Source organism: Manacus candei, unplaced genomic scaffold (assembly GCF_025592945.1).
Source record: "Manacus candei isolate 608988 ecotype Guabito, Panama unplaced genomic scaffold, ASM2559294v1 h1tg000072l, whole genome shotgun sequence".
Lineage (NCBI taxonomy): Eukaryota > Metazoa > Chordata > Aves > Passeriformes > Pipridae > Manacus > Manacus candei.
In genome coordinates this window covers 64,953-86,476 of record NW_026138120.1, presented here as the reverse complement: position 1 = coordinate 86,476, position 21,524 = coordinate 64,953, and the positions used below count along the sequence as shown (strand labels likewise).

The 21,524-nt window shown below is 39.9% G+C and overlaps 1 long non-coding RNA gene across 1 annotated transcript; it reads right to left on the bottom strand.

The window, feature by feature from the left end:
- Window positions 1-17,367: 17,367 nt before the first annotated feature.
- On the bottom strand, window positions 17,368-20,637 carry LOC127480359 (uncharacterized). The gene is made up of 3 exons (XR_007907848.1): window positions 20,453-20,637; window positions 19,569-19,690; window positions 17,368-17,782 (listed from the first exon to the last, which is right to left on the bottom strand). It is a non-coding gene; the product is annotated as an uncharacterized LOC127480359 (long non-coding RNA).
- Window positions 20,638-21,524: the final 887 nt, after the last annotated feature.

The following is a 21,524-nucleotide window of genomic DNA, read 5'->3' as shown; positions in this document are numbered from 1 at the left end:
GGCATAAGATGCCTGAAACTTCTTTAAAAATTTTTAAAAAAATCATCATTTTGACCACATCCACCTTGTTTCCCCTGAATCAAGATGAGAACAAGCATCATACCAGGGTATCAGGAATTAAACTCTTCTTTTGTGACATTTTCTTTTAATTTTTATTTTCTTTGCAAAATATCTTATCCCAGATGGGACTTTGAGATCCACCAGGCCATACTTACCAATTCATTGAATCACAGAATACGCTGAGGGAAGGGACCCAAAAGGATCATCAAGTCCAACTCTTGATCCTGCATAGGACCCATCCCCAAGAGTTACATCATGTGCCTGAGAGCACTGTCCAAGTGTTTCTTGAACTCTGACAGACTTGGTGCTGTGACTACTTCTCTAAGGAGCCTGTTCCAGTGTCCAAACACCCTCTGGGTAAGGAAGCTTTTTCTAATATCCAACCTAAACCTCCCTGCCATAACTTCATAACTTTGGTCCTGTACTGGTCACCACAGAGACCAGTGCCTGCCCCTCCTCTTCCCCTAACAAGGAAGTTGTAGCTGCAATGAGATCTCCCCTCAATCTCCTCCATGCTGAACATAACAAGTGCCTGCAGCCACTCCTCATACAACTTCCCCTCAAGGCCCTTCACCATCTTCATTGTCCTCCTTTGGACACTCTCCAATAGCTGAATATCTTTCTTACACTACAGTGCCCAAAACTTCACACAATATTCAAGGTGAGACCACCCCAGTGCAGAGCAAAGCGGGACAATCTCCTCCCTCGACCACCTGATGATTCTGTGTCTGGTGTCTTGCAGGACACAGCTGGCACTCCTGGCTACCAGGGCACTGCTGACTCATAATCAACTTGCCATCGACCAGGACCCTTCAGGACTCGTCCTGCAGCGCTGCTCTCAAACCTCTCCTTCCCCAGTCTGTACACACAACAAGGGTTATCCCATCCCAGGTGCAGAATCCCCAACTTTTCTTTGTTGCATTTCATATGGACGTTGATTGCCCAGTCCTCTGATTTATCGAGGTCTCTCTGCAGGGACTCTCTGCTTTTGAGGGAGTCCTGCCCATGTTTGTTTGGGAAAACAGGTAGACCTGGGGTTAGAAGAATGAAAATAGAGGCTGTGTCTGGGAAGCCAAGGGCAGGTGGCAGCCTTGCCAGGGAAAGTCTCCTTGTGAATGTGGAGTCATTCCTGGGAAACTCATTTAGCTCTAACTAAGTCGTTGTAGCTGAAAAAGGAGACTGAGAGAAATAAAAATGACAGTATCTTATTGAATATTTCAGACTGAGTAGTTCACATAGGCAGCAGAAGCCAAAAATAGATCTCAACTTTAGTAATCTGAAGGAGATAAAATTGGATAGTTACTTTTGGGGTTTAAAATTTCTAATGGTATCACCAGGAGGAAGAAGCTTAATATTGTATCAGTTTGTCAAGTGTTTTTCAAGATGTTTAATGTTTGAGAGGAAAGGTAAGACAAAATCCCTCAGTGAGAGCTTTCATAATTTCCTTTGTTTATATTCTGATGACATCTGATTACTTAACTTATAAAGATATTCAAGTGGCTTTAAGTACTCCACCAAGCCCTTGTGTGCTATAACTGCACAAACAGTTGAGCAATAAATACTGACTGGAGCTTTTAGGAGTTGTGAGGTGTTGCTCCTGCATCTGTTGGTTGATATGTCTTGGCCAAGCTGAGATTTGTCTTGATGAAGTGCAAATTTTCCTTGTTCCTAATGAACTTGGAAGCTGAATGACAGGTGGTTTGGGGGAAGACCGGGCAATTTTACTTCCAGGCATAACTGAGCTGCTTCAGCAGGTCAGAGAATTTCAGAAAGCAATCTGGGCAGTTAATGTTAATGGTAGCTTAGCTGTCTCTTCCAGAAGTTCATTCTGAGTCTTCTCATTCAAGCATTTATTCAGAGGCTCTGTCTAAATCAGAATGCTTGATTAGTTGCTGGATTCCTACCAAATATACCTACCTTTTCTGACAGTGGTGTCTGTAGACAATGAGATGCCTGCTACTTCTGTTAGTGCTGACTCAATTTCTAATGCTCCTAAGGATCTAAATCACGCAACTCGATGACTTTTTTTTAGAAGAAGCTGAAGATTTAACGTTTAATATTACTGAGAGAATTTCCTCTGTGGCCTTATAGTCTAGATGTGGTCCTTGTTTTTCACTAGCTCTGTTGTTGCAGCGAGTGACCCTGAGTGACAAATGCATTGTTAAACTGTGGTGTGTCAGTGTATAAACAGGTACTTCCATTACAGGTCTTGAGTGTATCATCATCTGCGTTTTCTTGATTGTGTCTGAGCAAATGTTCTTGCCCTAAAGGGGTCAGCACTAAAAATAAACATTTCACACAGTGAATTACTGCAATTCAACTGCTAAATTCTATGAAGGAAATGAAAAAGAACAAAAGAAACTATACTGCTGTCCTTGGCCATTACAGTGAAGAATGAAAATCACACACTGAGGAGAGGAACAAAGAGGGAAGGCAATACTGGAATGTTGCATCACAAATCAAAAATACCTCAAAATGAAATAGAAATACACTTCTGAAACACTTCAATTTGTGTCTTTCATTGGTTCTATACTGGGTTGCAGGAATTCTGAGGTAAAATTTAATAGAAAATGTCTATCAGAAGGGTGGTAAAAACCCCACTTGACCTTAAACGTGTTTGTTTGTTTGGGATTTTTGTTTGTTTTTGTGGTAGTGGTTTTGTTTGTATTTGTTTGAGCTTTGGGAGAGTGTTATTTTTGGTTTTTTGTGGGTTTGTTGTTGTTGTAGCTTTTAAATTGACAGAAAACAAAGAAAAAAACCACCACATAATGGACATGAATGTCAATAAGAGACAATGTGGAATTCTATGTCTATGACCGCCTCAACGGTATGCTCCCAACTCCTCTCCTGGGAACTCAGCAGATCGGTACTGCATCATTTCCAGCTTCTGTGTGTTTCTTAAACCATCTCAGGACACGCCAAGCATAACAAAACTTTTGGACACACTTCGCAGAATACCTTATTTTATTGTCATCTTTGGTTGCTATAATAGGTACAACAATAGTACTTAACAGCTACAGTTCAGTAGCTATTAAGGCTCATCTCTTTCTTGTGGGCTTCAGTCATACACTTAGGAAGAACAAAAAAATCCTTTGAGTTAATTGGAAACTGCTCATACAGTATGTCAAACCACAGTTAGAGCAAAGAAGTTTTGAACAACCAGTGGCCTGAATGATTGTTTGCACAATTCTTTCTGGAGTTAAAAGAATAGATCAACAGAAATCAGGAAAGTCTGATCTTTTAGTTTTGTTTTTCCTTGGACAGGGCTTTAAGACAAAAGGGTGTCATGTAAAGCAAAAGTTTAAATCTATCAAAGAAACACTAGTCACTCAGCTCTAATCAAAGGTGTTAAAGCTTGATGAAACAGAGGAGAAAGGAGAGAAAAATATCACTCGCTGTTCTTGTTAGGCAGCAGTTTCTGAAGGGAATTCACTACAGCTGCAGTTCAGCAAAGCACTTTTTGTTCGTATGTCCTTTTCATCTTTGGTGATAACCCCACCCCTTATGTATACACTTATGGGCTCCTGCATGCTGAACAGCTCTGCTAATTCAAAGCCTGTATTATGAGGTCTTTCAGAGTGATGTTTAGAAACTTACATTTTATGTTTCTCTGGATGGGAAGACATGAATCAATATTTATCAGACTTTTGTAAAACATAGAGAACTTCTAGAAGAAGTCTTTGTGTTAAGATGCTTTTGTACAGAGAAGTCTGAAGGTTTGTTCTTTTTAAAATAGAGAAGTGTTATCTTTTTTTCTCCTTTCTGTTTTTGGTTTGCTGTCCCTCTCATTGCATTATTTGTAGTCTTTGGAGCAAATGGTTATCACATCATTTGACACAGTTGTAGTCTGTTAGCTACAGGAGGAATTGTTGCACAGGATTGGTGCTACTTCATAAAGGAAGAGGAAAGAACAGCACTTTCTCTCCTTGTTCATCAGCAGCTAAGTAAATGTGGTTCCAAGGGAACAATATTTGCATACTATTTTTTTCTTTAGTTCAGGAGCTAGGAGATTAACAAAGCTGATTTTTAATTCTCAGCCATCATCCAGTGTCTTTACACAGGTTGCTTTAAGTCAAGTAGCAAACAGGTTATTGAGTGAGGAGGTTAAATATGAAGTGCATGAGGGAAATGCCTTCTGCTACTTATTTACATCAGTCTGCCTGTATAGAAATATGTGAGTCCATTCTGGTAAAATGCTACTCCCTAGTGATATCAAACAGGGGTTTTTTTTTCTACGAAGTGCTGCAGTAGCTTTCCCCCCCTCTATATTTGCAGATAAAATACTCAAGTTTACATTGGCTTAAAAATTAAATTCAGAAATTTTTAGGATCATCTTTTGCTTAAATATTATCTGCAAACTGCTGAATACTGTAATATTAGGATCCTTTTAGATCTAACAGCTGCCTTGGATAATATTGGCCATACGGTGTTATTTATGTTTGTGCTCCCTAACAGAAACAGATGGAGTCTCCTTCTAGCAGCTTTGCTGCTTTTTCACGTGGGAAGCCCAGAGAGTAACTGTTGGTAACTCTTCATCTACCCTGCATCCCATTCTGTCCTCCCACTGCTCGTCTCTGAGCAGGGGTGAAATGCAGGCTCCGCTGAATCCTCGCCACTGAGGTCAGCTCAGTGAGGACTCTCTCTCTGATGCACAGTCCCTTCAGCCTGCTGTTGCTAGAGGCATGGAGATGGCTTGGAGTTTGCAGAGAGCTGGGTGGGGGGTTGGTGAGAGCAAGGTGGCCAAGGCTCAGTTCAAATATGGCCCGGAGGCAGGTGGTGCACAGTATCTTTTCACAAACAAGTTTGGGTATCGCCATACCAGGTACCTCCACACAGAGCCTGAGGGAAGCTGCTGCAGCATCCCACTGTGCTCTGGCTTACCTGTGTAAGCACTTCTCCAACCTCCTGGATAGGTTTCAGGACTGTAGGGAGTGTGGGGCTACCATGGCAACACTGTCAGGAGAAGCAGAGCTATCTATTTTAGGTGACTGGTGTTGAATGAAACAAGTGGAGCAACTTTCTGGGAGGGTGTTTTCTCATTTAAGGCATGTGCCTGGATTCACAGGTGGTTCCCCTCTTTCCCACTGTGTTTTATGTTTGTGCAGCACCAGTGAGGAAAAACTAACTTGTTTTGGTATGTGAGTGTTCAAAGATATGCAGTGGTCACATAACACTATTTTACAAAAAAAAAAAAAGTAATTCCTTGAGTTGATAACTAGTTTGAAAGTACGTTATGTATAGGACATGACTGAAACTGACAATGTAGTAAGAGAAAATAGATATGGCTTTTATTTTCCCAACGCTAGTGCGGTTCCACAGAGGTCCATCTTAGGCCCTGTGCTGTTCAACATCTTCATAAACAACTTGGACACAGGACTGAAAGGGTTACAAAGCAAGTTGGCTGACGCTACTAAATTGGGAGGGCAATCACCAACTGTGTGAATTTCAACAAAGATAAGTGAGGGATTCTGCACCTGGGATGGGGCAACCCTGGTTGTGTGTACAGATTAAGGAAGGAGAGGTTGGAGAGCAGTGCTGCAGAAAGGGACCTGGCGGTGCTGGTCGATGGCAAGTTGGTTATGAGTCAGCAGTGCCCTGGCAGCCAGGAGGGCCAACCGTGTCCTGCAGGACACCAGAAGCAACATCGCCAGCTGGTTGAGGGAGGGGATTGTCCTGCTCTGCTCTGCACTGGGGTGGTCTCACTTTGAACATTGTGTGAAGTTTTGGGCACTGCAGTGTAAGAAAGATATTCAGCTATTGGAGAGTGACAGATGCTGGTCTCTTCTCTGTGGTGACCAGTGACAGGACCTGAGGAAATGGCCTGAAGTTGTGTCAGGGAGGTTTAGGTTGGATATTAGAAAAAGTTTCTTTACCCAGAGGGTGTTTGGACACTGGAACAGGCTCCTTAGAGAAGTGGTCACAGCACCAACCCTGACAGAGTTCAAGAAACATTTGGACAATGCTTTCAGGAACATGATGTAACTCTTGGGGATGGTCCTATGCAGGACCAGGAGGTGGACTCGATAATCCTTGTGGGACCCCTCCAACTCAGGATATTCTATGATTCTTTTATAACAGTTTATGATAAAATTTATCAGAAAAGAGTAAAAGTTTTTTTCTCTCTTTTTTTTTTAATTTTTTAATTTTGTTTTGGTTTGGGGTTTTACATATTTTTCTTCTTTTTTCCCCCGTAATTCAAATCCTCATCTCAAAATGGTAGGATAATACATTCATGCTGGAAAGCTCTTGGTGTTTTATGGTTTTTTTGTATTCAGTATCCATGAGGGGAAGCTGTTCCCTGGAACCCAGCAGTGGCTAGTAACATGAGAAATCATGTCCTTCTCTGTTCATGATTATTTATTGATTAAAATACAATGTACTGAATTGCAAATTACCTCTTGGAGAGCTTGAATGCCAGATCATTCTTTTATAGCCTTAAATACAGCAATATATTGGAAACACAGTGTTCTGAGTACATCTACCTATTCTCACCTTCCATTTATAAATTTTACAGCAGTTGTTTTCGGTAATGGTAGACTGTATTTGTCTTAATAGTGCAAAACCCTTATAGCTAAAAGTAAACAGGACATTTAGATTGAATTTTAATTAAGTTTGGCTCTTTATCCTAATTGGAAAACACTTTCAGCAACAGCTTGAAAACATACCAGGAAAGCTTCCATATTGTTCTTATTATCTATTCAAGCCTCAAAGGAGTTTTTCCATGTTGTTATCCAGGGTTTATGTGAGGCACAGACACTTTCAGTCTCTTACTACACTTCTGGTGTTTTAATTCAAATGCCTCTAATTAAATAATTTTAAGATTCTCTTTCAGCCTATTAGAAATAAAATATATGTTGCCATCATAACAGATTAGAGTATTTTAAAGCTGAAATGACATGTATCCTTTAGCACTTTAGACTTTAGTACTAACAAGTATTTTTTCTAGGGTTCAAGAAATATAGCCTGATGATTTAGAGGACCAGACACAGTAAAATAGACTCTCTGTGTGTAAACAATTTTATGATCGCTGGTGGTTTAGGAATTTATTACAACTATTTTCAACAATTTGATTTAAAACACGTGTAAGAGAATGTTGATGAAATATTAAGTAATGGTTTAACAGAGCACAAGTGCATCGTTTTATAGTAATGATCTGTATTAATGAATGGTTGATAAACATATTTATATGGAGTTTGCCCTGAAGCATTAATAGTAAAGATAATAGTAAATCTGTACAACAAATGTATCTCTTTTCATAATTCAAGTGAGCCTGCTTACAAATCCCCTCCTACTGTAAATGCTTTTCCCCCACCAATAAGCAAAATGGAAATTTACTTGGATATTAAAATCCATCTACCCTCTATTTTCACTCTGTTCCAGCAACCTTAAAAGGAATGTGAGGTTCCTTGTGGCACTTGCACAGATTGGGGATGCTTTTTGAAATTTCAACCAGATCCAGGTTCCTTGGTGAGGATCTGTTGCCAGAAGAGCCAACAGCAGAATAACCGGTGCAGCTGTTCTGCTTTGGGCAAACTGGGTCTTCCTGAGCGTTTTGGTTCAGGAGACATTGAGAACTACACATGTTGACTAAAATAAGTCATCCCACAGTAGCTAAAAAGAAAGACATACCTGTTTTAATTTATGATAGTTTGGTTTAATGCTATTTTATTAATCTGAAGTCATAATAGCATTAGCTAAATCTACTTGCCAATGTAGAAATACTGTTATTGTTATCTGCATTCCTTAAAATGGGCTAAGAGGTGTATACTTCAATTGACTTGCCCTGGAACTAGAAATGTCTTTGTCTGCCTTTTTGAACAAATTATGTGAAGACAAGAAAAGTAAAGTATATATTTTTAAAAACTATATAAGGGCAAATATAATACACTGTAAATTACCGATACAGAAAAATTTAATATAAAATAGTTGCATACAAATATTTCAAAAATTATTCATACTATTTTTTCTTTTTCTAATGCAAGAAAAATTGTTTGGTTTAAGTTTTACCAGGAGTAATAGAACAAAGGCAAACAAGAGAACAATCATGATGATCACTGCAGAAGAAAAGCAGTTATAGACACCCCATGAGAGAATAACTTCACCAAAAGGCACTGTGTTGAATCAAAGATGTAATACAAGAGAAGTATAGTCTTGATATTTCAGGAGAGCCAGGTGCAGGAATAAAAATAACTTTATATACATTTGGCTTTGGTTATCTTGTTCAATGCCTACAAAAAACTAAAACATATGAAAATCGCTCAGCTCTAGTCTTTCCTAGGGATTTTTTTCCCCCAATGTACACTTTAGACCTTTCTTGACAAAAAAAACCCCATTCCTTGTTTGTGAAAATTCTTCCTAACTTTTCACCTGCACTGATTTGTTGTCTTGAGTTTAAATAATAAATTTACCACTTCTTTCCTTCCTCAAACTGTGCAAAAGAATTCGGGATTAGCTACTCCACACTTTTAATTAACTAAATTAGATTGAAACTATAACCAGAAAACAACTTTCTCTTTTTAAGCCTTTCATCTTGAGGCTGATCTAGACTTTAAAGAAAACTCATGATATTCTTAATAAGGCAGTAGGCAGATCTCCACAGTAGAAGAATTGCAATCAAAGCCTGTGTTACAGCACTTTTCATACTACGGCATCAAAACTATCCAAAGGCTGAAAACTAAACCACTCATCCTTTCAGGCTCCAGACATCTGTCATAGTTACGACCCACTACAGGACAGTTGGAGCTATTGTGTGATGCTAGAAATCGGCCAGTGATGGTATTTTCCAACAGGGGCAGTCCATGCCCAGTTAAGTGAGTTCAGGATTGAACTCCTTAGGGTTGCCTGTTGATACAGTGCATGATCTAGCACAGTGTATGATGTTGCCATCATACACAACTGCAGTGTTACTCCTGGGTATGTTCTATAAGTGTGTGTAATCTAGGTGACACTGCAAAGCAATCTTTAACAATCAACCTGGCATATCCAGTTTAAGAAGTCCTTAAATTTTTGAAATCCACCTGAAGCAGTAAAAAGGTTGTGTTTTAACCTGTGCCTAGTACAAAGACATTAAGGTAGATCTGTATGTGCTGCCTTTTGGAGGAAAGGCAATCAATAAAGAGGTAAATCAGTGGGGTGGGTTTGCGGATGGCTATGATCATACTCAAAGAAAAGGAAACCTGAAAGGCAGAGATAGCTAGTGTTCCCTTACAGAAAACAGTCTGTTGCAAAAGATCCTTAATTTGCATGGGTGCAAATTAAGAAGCTTAGGTTGTTGCACTAAAAAATGAGGAATTTGAAAGAGTTGTGGTGCCTAGTATACCACTCTCTTCCACTGAGTAAATTTTTCTCACACCTCTCCCTGTACTAACTGCACAATAAAATGCAGCTATATAGATTTCTAGCTGGTCATACTCCTCATGAACACCTAGCTTTCCCAAATGTGAGCATCTTCATAAATCCTTATTCACTGCTGATTCCTATTGGCCTTGCGCTCTGTCACCCAGGTTAAGTGTTGAGGAATTTATTTAGCGCAGGTAGCTCAGCGTGCAAGATGCAGTGCAAGCTGCAGATTGAACTCTGGAAGCTTCAGCTACCTAATGAATGACCATGAGTGTCAACAGGACTAGGACCCATGGGGACAAGGACCCATTTTCTCAACCATCTTGATGGCTGAGATGGAAGGGGAAGCAGAAACAGAAGTGACTTGACAAAGATCACACAGCTCCTGGTGGTTCCCATTTCACAGTGTTTATGCTCCAGATATTAAATTCTTTCTAGGCATTGTGGGAATCCCTATGTATCTAGCTGAAGGCTACCAGCAACAGGTGTGTACAAAAGCTAAGAAAAACAACCCTCAGAAGTCATTCTCCAGTTCTGTGGGACATATGGGCTGTAAGAGCAAGCTGTCTCCATAGACTGTGTTATTAGATCCCTTTGAAACTGCTGCCTGAGCATACATCTGTACCTTTTTGTTATTTTATACAATTGCTCTTCAGTTAAATTATTAATTTCATCCAGGTTGTACAGTATATAAAAAGTACTCTTTTCTTTATAGCATCTCTCTTGGTGAAAGAAATAAAAAGTGCAATTTATTATGTATGACATTTACCTAAACTTTTTGTCTATATGAGTTTCACCACATGAAAATTATGTTGAGAAAATGAGCAATACACTACCTATGTTAATCCTGTGTGAATCTGGAGAAGCTCCATTCAGGTTCATTGCAGGTTTAAAACATTGTAGTTGATAGCAGGACGTGTCCCATGGCTCCCTTTTTGTAGCAATATCCTAAACTTATCATGTAAATGCACAGTTTTATGTGCTATAAGTAGGCATTTGTATGCAATGATATTGCACTATCTTGATTTTTCTGGACCTATTTATCCAGAAATACATGGCAGAGGATGGTAAAAATTTATATTGTGTAAATGTGAAGAACTTGCCATTATTTTGTTGGTTAATGTTACTGGAGAAACAATCTTTTTAATTTTTTTAAGGGCCTGGGTACTCCTGTGTTAGAGACCATATAGGTAAGAAAATATTATTTTAGCTCATTAATGTCAAAGGAGCATATGGTAATTATTTATTTATTGTCTGTAACTATTGTGCCAGTTGTGTGGGAAATTAGTGGAAGATAGTTTCAGTGAATACTCTGTGGTGAATGTTCTGAGAGTGTGAATCACAGTCTGTCACTGATATTATATTCTGAGGAAGATGTCTGGATTGCTTACCATAAAATACCCCATCAGAGACAGGAGGCAGTGAGATGAAACCATCTGCTCTGTGTATATGTGTGTGTGTATACATACACATATATGTTTATAAAAATAAAATCTCCTTTGACTTTTTAGAAGTTCAGTTTAGTTCAGTAAAACTATTTCTAGTGAAACGGATTTTCAGTCTGGGATTGTAGACTAACTGAGGAAGTTGTCTGGATGATTAACTGCATCTCGAGACTCAGCTATGTGCTGATCTTTCATTGGGATAATCCCATTTTAGAACACATAGAATCCTGCCTCAGATGAGGATAAGCATGGAAGAGAAGTGGCCCAATGGGAAAACAACAATACTTTATTTATTTTGAGTACGTAAATAAACAATTTGATTAAATTATCACTGTATAGATATATTATTTTAAGATTTAAGAAAAGTATTTATTAATCTATTTGTTTATTTTTTTTTACTTTCCCCACAGCGTCTTCCTCTGTTTCGCTCACTTGGTTTATTGTGTATCAACATGGGTGCTGTCTGTCAGCACCAGATTTAAAATGAATTAGCAGGTACTCTCTCATGACACTGGTTTTTGTTTGGATCTATCTCACCCTTGTTATCTGTCTGGGGTAGATCCTGCTTAGCTGTTCTTTTTTTCCCCCTCCCCTCACTCCTAGGATAAGTTCAGAAACCCATTCTTTGTCCTGCAGATTTCTGCTGTAACCAGACCAGCAGATCAGCTCGCTTTCAAATTTCTGTTTTTCCTAAGCCTCAGCAAAACAGCACAGAGAAGATAAAAAAGAGACATTTAATTTTCTTTGGAAAGAATCACACTATTGTTCTACTTGTTTATTCAGGTCTGGCTTCATGTGACCATAAAGGCTGCTTTTTTCTTTTTTTTTTTTTTTCCTTTCCTTTCTTTTTTTTTTTTTTTTTAAGTAACTTTTATTTCACTGATACAGAAATGACATGGTGTATTTGCTGGAAAGCCCTTCAAAGGCTTTGATTTAAATAAGCTGTAATGCTGCATCAGAAACTCTTACTGAAGTTTGCAGTGATTTTTCCCACCCTCTTCTATGTTCCAGTCACAATTTGCTTGCTTTGTTCTTCCCTAGCCACTTTTGCTTTTAATTTATTTTTATTTTTTCCCCTTATTTTGAAAATGCTGAGCGGAGTTAAATGCAAACCCAGGCACTTCTCATTCACAGTCCTTAGGACTGTTCTTGGTTCAGGTGGGCTGATATTTAACAGGGATAACTTTCCTCCTCCTCTTTCTTTCCTACCTTGCTAGGATCAAGAACTAAGAAATTATTAATTCTAGCAGTGTGATACCATGCCTCAGAGAAAACACTCTGGCTCAAATGTGTTTTCAAAAGCTTTATACATGTGAAAGCACATTCCAATTATCTGATTCCCTCTTGTTCCTAATGAACTAAGAGAAGCTTTATCCTGACAGACGGTGGTTGGCTGCCTGCTGTTCTTTCCAAATTGTTGCTCTGTCTTACCTTCTACAGCTGCCTTCAGGCTGTCTGTGAAAGTTCACAGACTATAATTGTTTGGGTCATATATTAGCCTTTGGTTTACAAAAGAGGCTAAGTATTCTGAGAATTTCCATGGCATGCCTGCTGACTTCAATAATCTATTAAGAATTTCAGGGAGTCCGTGCTTTACCTTAATTTTTCTGTGCTAATGAGAGGAAAAAGTCAATCCCATCATGACTTTCCAAGGGAAATTGGAGTGAATAATGTGTTTGTAAAGCAGGACTGCCAGCAGAGGAAAAAATAATACCTAATTTTTGAGACAATGTGACTGAGTAACTAGAAAGATGTTTTGGGGTTAGGAAGCCTGACTGTGCTTCCCTGGATATGCCCTAAGTACCAGCTGTTCAAACCTCTGAAGGCTGAACTGTAAACATCTTTCACCAGGCACTAAAAGCCCTGGAGCCACTGGGCATTTAAGTCTTGACTTCTCTGAATTATGGTTTTTTCTCTATTCATAGAGAATAGCTTCACACTTTTGTTAAAATATACAAAGAACAATGGATTAAAAACATCCTAACACATAATTACTAACTTCTTTCATTATAAGGTGAGTAAAGTATGATCCTTCTAAAGAAGAGCTTCAGATCAAATTGATATAACTTTCCTGCATCTGGCCTTGCAGAAACACAGGATGTAAACAGTTGTAGCAGTGATCTGCTGCTGGTGAGCAATGATATGAGAGCAGATATTTCTTGAGAGGTTTTGTTCATTCAACAGCTCCTCTATTCAGCAACCTTTTGGCAAGTTGCTTTCCTCCAGCTCTGTGTTTGAATTCCACAGTATATGTCTTGTTAACGATGCTCTTAGCTAGGAGGAAGACCTAGGGACAACAGAGCTCAACATGGGACACAGATATCCGTGACCGCTTGGGTATTTTTAAGAAGTACTGGCACAAGTTTGCAACTGAAAATTTTCCATCCTGAGAACAGCCAATGTGCCGGAAGCTTCCAAACCGACTCCCCCTGCTAGCATTTAGGCTAGTGAGTTTTTTACTGGGAACACATCAGAGATAGACACCTGTGGCAAACGCATGTGTTGAGAGATCAAAAAACATCTTCTTTGGGTTTTTCAGTGCTTGAGCATTTGCCAATATCAGCTAGAGCAAGCAATCAAAGACTTGTTATGTAGCTGTACTGGGATTTTTCAGGCCAAATGGGATCAACAGTGTAGAATCTATATTTCTGCTTAACAGGTTCATTTACAATTAGGAAAATGTCCAAGGGAATCCACCTCTGTTGTATAAATATTAATTACTAGTAATATTTTTTTAGAGGCTAGATTATACTCTCTCCTAACTCAAGACACCTTCTTTTACTGTCTTATAACCTCTTTTTCCATCTTCAGTCTCCAAGTTTTGAGTCTTATGCAATAGTTAAAAAAACTGTGCACTTGCAAACGATTTTAATGTTTGCTTACTGGGGAAAAAAAAAGTGGGCAGTGTGATTTTTTGTCAAGGAACAAAATCCTCCTGAATAAAAGCAAGTTGGATTTTAAAATCCGACAGTAACAACATATGCTGCGTGTTCTTGTAATGGAGGTTTCATCAATTAAAAAACTTACTACTCTTTACTTGAAAAGGTAAACACTGAATATTCCCTCCCCCCTTCCTTCTGCTGGTTCTGAGATGTTCCTCACAGAAAGAATTGGACCAACCTGAGCTTCACAAGAAGGGAGACAATCTAACCAGCAGATCCAGTGTGCCCAGAGATGTGGGGATGTATTTTCAAAATAACTGTATGGGTGTTCTTGGGGCTGCATCTGCCCAAAAATTAGCTTAGATAGGTAGATGTATAGCTCCAGAGTTGGCACAAAAGATTATCAAATGCTTTTTAAATGCAAAATTTGTTATGAAATCAACAGAAGCATCATCCGTCATCATGACAAATTCTAAACGAAGTGCTTCGAAAAGTTAATCTTTCTTACTAAAATGATAAATCTAGAGGAACATGTAACCTGTCATATTGAAGTAGAATCATTTCTCCATTTGGTTTAGTATTTTGCATCAAAGCATATAATCAAATACTATAAACCTGTTATGCCTGACCTCATCTCATTAAACAAGTTTATTGAATACCCTCAAGTGTGAAGGTGTCTCAAATATCTTTGGAGCCCTCTCTCTTTGAGAGGACTAAGGAATTGTGTCTGTCTATGCTGCTTCATAGCCATCATTATACTGACTGCCTCCAGGCATTCATCCTGCTGAAATCTACCAGCAACGCTTCCCTTAATGTAACTTCCACCTGTTGATTGAGTCCTGCCTGCTGAACATATGTCCCTTCAGACAGGACAAGATATGCATGTCTTGGCTGACTGGGACATATGGAATCTCCTGTGCTTTGGAGGGGATGCTGCACAGTCAGGCATCCAATCCATGCATTGTACAAGGCTAGTTGGAGTCACAGTCCCAACCTTCTTTACAGAGTCACTCATGGCAACAGATCCTACTGTGGACATTTGTATAATTGTAGCAGATTAAAAGCTCCTAAAGGTAAATATTAATGTCATGCAGTCTTGTAGTCTCCCAGAGTTAATTGAAGGTGCTGTCAGCATTGGGCAGTTATACCCAGAAGGCTGTCGAAACCAAAATGTCATTCCTGCAGATTCATAATAAAATCCTCCTTTCTTCTCTTATGCAACCATAGACTGTTGCCTCCAAGTTATTCCTTACTCCTTTCCCTTTTTGAAGGGGAACACTTCTGTTTCGTTGTAGCTCTAGTGCTGTAGCACACCTGCTGTGTGATGTGCTTGTGGCTGCTGATGGCTGACACCGCAGCCCCTCTAGGCTTTGTCCTGTTTGTTGCTATAGTTCAATAATGCTGCTTGCTATTACAAGGCCATGGCTCAAAGTTTTGGGTCTCAAACGATGTCCTGGATCTACATAAGTGAAGAGAACCAATGCCTGAGCAGAATCTGTTAGGAGAGGAACAGAAAGTGTGAGGGTAGCAGGGAGAAAGGAGTTATCTGAATGGCTGTGCAAGGAAAAACTCTGTGAGCTTTGAGTTGAGGTTGGACTTGGTTCTTTGTGGTGACCTGATTTTTGTTTTATTTTTTCTGTTGTATTTATAAAACATGAGATGTTATTGAGAGACAACACACCTATATCTTTGAAGTGCTGAATAAACCCCTGACAGGCCTTGACCAGCCAAGCTTCTATTTCTTGCCAACAATTTTGCTTGTCATTTACCACAAACTTTTGATGTGCATGTGTTCTGGAGAAGTTGGGGAAGTGAAGGGAGCTATGGATTTTTCTGGAATGTGTTTGCCTTCCAACAGTTTTGTTTCCAGTTGTGAATTCTCCAGTATTTTTCAGGCTAATGTGAAGCAGATGATCTCATACATGGTGTAAGAAAATGAAAGTAATCCAAAAATATCTAGCAGAGACATTTTAATCCTAATTAAAGCTGAAGGAGGAAAGAGAAGGAATTAAATACACTTTATAGTCTCGACTTATTCCCCATCAAGGAGATTTTTTCCATTCCAGAATGCCCCTGTATTATTTCTAATCAGCCTTTCAGTCTTCACCATGAGTGACAGGGCAAGGAGAAGAACGCCTGCTAGTGTCTTGGGAGAATTTATTTAAGGTTCTCCTGAGCTGTGGAAGGGATTTGTCATTGTCAATATCGGCGATGCAGCTGATGAGCACCCTGGTCAGTCTTGTCATCAGAAAAGGAAATAGCGTACACATATGTGACAGACAAAGAGAGAGAGAGAGGAGAGAGAAAAATTATCTCACAGAAAAATTATACTCATTCTAGCCATCTGTGTGTGTGTTCTAGCTGTTGTTCCACTAATTCTTGGGGAAATAAAAATAAGAACCATCGTTCAATTTACTCTTTAATTTACTTCACTGAGCACTTGGGAGATGAATCTGTGAGGGGGAGCATGCTAGTCTGAGAAAAAGGGAATGCAGTAGTCATTCCTGAACTATACTCTTTTATGCATCATGGAATTTTGTCAGTTAATTTCAGGAGACCCCAAAGAAACTGTAATAAGCAAATCTCTCATGTTAAGAGATTTGGGATCTGTAAAGCATACATAATTCCAGAGGCTTATCTGAGTTTATCAGCAGTAGCTGACACTTTGATCTCCCAAATGAGCCAGGAATCACTTTGAAACAGGTGTCTGTGTAAGGTTTTCCATTGCATTATGATTCTGATCAGCTTCAGGCTCTCACTGCACTTCCAATTTCATCTAAAAATACTTTTAGCTGATGTGGGCTATAAAACACTCACTTGTAGGTGAGGTGATACTGTCTTCACTAATTGCAAGATTCCGTTATTTGTAATTTCAAAGGTCAAGAGATACATCTGTGATAAAACAATTCACCAACATATTTGAGCTCTTCTGACACAAGCAGGAGGTTTTTCTTCCAGACCATAGATAACTGCAGAAGGTATTTTCTGTTCAAAGGAGATTTCTTTCACTGAAACCAGAAGTGCCTCAGCCCCTCTACTATCCCTTTCATTTGCTTGCTGGATCAAAAGAGCTGCTGGATGTTAGGAAATCATGGTTGGCCTGTACAGCAAGTCCCTCCCAGGCTATTCCCACCGTCAAAAAGGTATGGCTGTAGCAAACATGCACACAGAGTTCATCTTGGACAGTTCAGCTTCCTCTGAAGCCATTATCTGGCTCCAAAATGGTTGAAGTTTGAGTTTATTAAAGGGATGGCATAAGAGGATAGACAGAATATAAGTAGCCCCACTTTGTTTGATGAGTTTGGGCTCATGTCCTCCTCTCATGCCATTGGCATCCCAAAACTGGGGACAGAAGGTTTCAGGTGCGTATTATCCTCTTCATATACCCATTGCTCTGTGTTTAGGTACTACCTCTTTAGGTTCTGTGCTTGGTGTATGGGAGACCATAACAAGGACTAGGATTTAAGTCAGATATCTAGATTACAAAATTCTAATGAAAAGTCAGACTATCAGAAAATCACTGTGTTTATATTTCTTTTGGTGCTGATTTCAATAACAAATGAGCTGTACATTTTACTACATCACAGGATCTACAAATGTTCTTGAGTCTTTTAGAAAAATAGTAACAAAAGTTGCTCTGAAGTTCTTGACTTTAATTTCATTGGCATATCCATCATAAGAGGCATTAAGAAAATTAAGCAGTGATAGAATGAGAACTAAATCTGTATGAGGCACTAGAAAAATTCTGATGTGCAAAATTGTTTGAATAAATGGGTGGTTTCCAACATCACTGAAGTTCTGTAGCTGGTATATAAAACCCCAAGAAAATTGCTAGAGCTGACAGTGAGTAGGGGAGATGGAGGGTTATTTTTTTTAAAGAAGGAATTTCCAATTTTTCAGACTTAAAATGTTAATTGGAGACAGTGTAATCTGATGACATTCTAATGAAATTTCATTGTGCTTGCCTATCCAGGACTGCAGCAGTCTAGGTTTCTAAATGTTATGACTCCAAAACAACTTGGAAGGTGGATTTCCCACAGATTCGGTTTCTGCTCTCTTTCAAAAGGCAAACAATGAGATTTGCGTCAGGATATTTCAAACAGCCCAATCTTACATGTAAGAAAGAGAATGCTGGTCACTCTGTCCTGGTTTCAGCTGGGATAGAGTTAATTTTCTTCCTAGTAGCTGGTACAGTGCTGTGTTTTGGATTCAGTATGAGAATAGTGTTGATAGCACACTGATGTTTTAGTTGTTGCTAGGCAGTGTTTATTCTAAGACAAGGACTTCTCAGCTTCTCATGCACTACCAGTGAGAAGGCTGAAGGGGCACAAGAAGTTGGGAAGGGACACAGCCTGGACAGCAGACCCAAACAAGCCAAAGGGATATTCTTTGCTCTATGACATCATACTTAATGTATAAACTGGGGAGAAAGTTAACTGGGGGCCAATGCTTGGGAACTGGTTGGGCACCAGTTGTCGAGTGATGAGGAATTGCATTGTGCATCACTTGTTTTATATATTCTCTTTCATCATTATTATTATTTTCTTTCTGTCCCATTAAACTGTCTTTATCTCAAACCCTCAGTTTTCTCACTTTCCTTCTTCTCATCCTGTTGGGGGTGTGTGGGGGTGAGTGGCTGTGAGGTGCTTAGTTGTCAGCTGGGGTTAAATCACAACACTCTCTATGACTGAGACTTTTATAGAGCACTTTCAACTAAAAATATTTTTAGATCAAATTGAGAGTGTATATTGGGGGAGGAAATTTGAATGAAACTCACTTATGAACAGTTACTCATGATTGGGAAAACAGGCCCACAAGGGAGACCAGGCATAATGATAAGCTACACCTTAACCATGAAGAATTCAGAGAAATAATGAAGTTGAATGTGCAAATGGCTAATCCCTCCCTAAATTTTAAATTTTGGCCAGCTTCTGTTGAAAACTATACAGCTAATAAAATTCCCTCACTAGGATATTCTCATTTCCTCGCCTTTTTTTGTTGTTTGTTTACTTGTTGGATTTTTATTCTCTTTTACCAAGCAGATCTCAACAGTTGTGTGAAAAGACAGGTTATAACAAGTGAAAGTAAGTCTGGAAAAACAATTTTGCTGGAAAAATAACTGGAACTGCTTACATATATTGCTGGATTCTACATTTCTTTTAACTTGCGGGAAGAAACAGAGAAACTCTTGGTCAGCCAGCCCAAATCATGGCTATTAGCCATCAGAATTTATTGCTAAAGAGAATTCCTGTTAATTGATTCCAAATGTTAGTTGATATGCAGAGTCCATACTGTTATATTTGGCTCCTGCTCGGAAGGAAAATAATATCTAGGCAACAAAATATTTTGCACTGTTTACCTCAAACTCAAAAACAGCAGCCCAACTACAAGTAGCCTGAAGGCCAAAACTAATTGTAAGAAATCTTATCCCATAAACACTTGTCTTATGAAAGACAAGAGCTATGAAAAATAGGATCAAATACAGGATGTCTTCTGCTATCCATAGCTGTAACATCCTGGGTGTGACTCGATATAAAAAGAATTTTTCTATATAAAGAAGCATGGTGGCTATATGGATGAGGAGAAGGTGGTTCCTCCCTTGCCCATTGAAGAACAAATTTCTTTGTTGTTTTTTTAACTTCCATTAACTCCTGGATGCTTCAGATCTCTCCCTTAAAGCATCCTATACACAGTGATTTGATTGGCTGCCGGGACACTGTTGAGAAGCTAACTTACTGAAAGGAAAAGCAATAGCGATTGCAGTTCAACCTGCAAGTGTGGTCAAGGGCCCTGTCATACTTGTGGATTTTTATCTGTCATCATGGTTAAGTATGCTCCACACCTGGACAGGTGCCAAAGAGGGTCTGGTGTTAATGTCTGCTTGCCCTCATGGTTGCTGTAGTGGGTTGACCCTGGCTGGATATCAGGTACCCACTAAAGCTGCTCTCTTCCTCCGCTCTGCAACTGGATAGAGGAGAGAAAAAGAAACAGCAAAAGAATCATGAGTTGAGACAACAGCTGGGAGACGTCACTTACTCTTCATTATCATGGGCAAAACAGACTCACAGTGGGGATATTACTTAAATTTATTACTAATAGGATCAGACTAAAAGAGTGAGAAGTAAAATAATCTTAAAAACACCTTCCCCCCACCCCTCCTTCCTTCCAAACTGTACCTCCTCCTCTCCAGCGGTGCAGGGGGATGGGGAATGGGGGTTATGGTTGGTTGTTGTTTCTGCTGCTGCTCAGGGAGAGGAGTCCTTCCCCTGCTCCCGTGGGGTCCCTCCCATGGGAGACATTCCTTCACGGACCTCTTTGGCATGAGTCCATCCCACAGGTGGCAGTTCTCCACAAAACTGCTGTCCCGTGGGTCACTCCTCCATGGGGTGCAGTCCCTCATGAATGAGCTGTACCGATGTGGGTCCCCGACAGGGGCCACAAGTCCACCTGGGTAAAACCTACTCCAGTGTGGGCTTCCCTGTGCACAGGCTGCAGGTCCCTGGCAGGACCCTGCTCCATCCTGGGCCTCCCATGGGGTCACAGCCTCCTTCAGATATCCATCTGCTCCGGCATGGGCTCCTCCATGGGCTGCAGGTGGGTCTCTGCACCCCGATAGTCCTCCATGGGCTGCAGGGGCACAGCTGCTCCGCCATGGTCTGCACCATGAGCCTCAGGGGCCTCAGCTCTGGCGCCTGGAGCACCTCCTGCCCCTCCTTCTGCACTGACCTTGGTGTCTATGTTGTTGTTCCCATGTTCTCACTCCACTCTTCCCTGGCTGGAATTTTTCACTGTGCAATAACTTTTTGATCTTAAATATGTTATCACGGAGGTATTACTATCACTCCTGATTGGCTCGGCCTTGGCCAGCGGTGGGAAGTCCGTCCTGGAGGCAGCTGGCATTGGCTCCACCAGACAGGGGAAGCTTCTAGCAGCTTCTAACAGAAGCCACCCCTGTAGTCCTCTCCCTGCTACCAGAACCTAACCACAGAAACTCATTACAGTTGCAAAGATGTTACTTTTCCTGGGGCATTTTTGCTGACCAGTATTGTTTTTTTCTGAGCAATTTAGCTTTTGAGTGCCTCTCGAGATGAACATTAAACAGCATAAACCTGCAGTTATGGAGTATAGGATATTCTTGACTGTTGATGTCAATAATAGCTTAAGACACATCAGTGGTTCCGTGGTGTTTCTGAACCATTTGGGTAGGATTAATCTTCCCCGCGTTTAAGCAATTTGTTTTAACCAGTCATCCTGTATCCTCTCAAAGGGAAGTCATTCTGTTATAAGATGAGCAGCTCAGATGGTTTGCCTTCTGAAGGGCTTGGCTCCATCAATGGCCTTTGAATATAGAGGGAGCAAAGCAACTTGATGATTAGGCTATGTTAGATACCTATGCTCTCAATTGGGAGGGATGAATTCTACCTCTCTAGGACAAAGGCAATTTGATTCCACAGATTTAAATCTAAGTATGGGGGAATAGAAGTAATACTGAATGGTAAGGTATTAATTTGATTTTAATTGAAAGTATAGATTAAGTATGTCTAACACCTGAGGGAAATACGTATTTATTGCATGCCTTTATCAAGTCATGGCAGATTTGTGAGTCAAAGAAAGTACGGAAGGTGATAAATTATCTTCTGTGGATGATTCTTTTGTCCATAAGTGTGGTTAGATTTGTTGAAGAGTGCAGCTCTTTATGTACTTCTCAAAAGAACAGAGCATTTCTCAGGTAAGGGAAAGGTCACCTTCTTCAAGCTGCAACTGTAAATAACCAGTGTGAAGTCCACTAATTCATAAC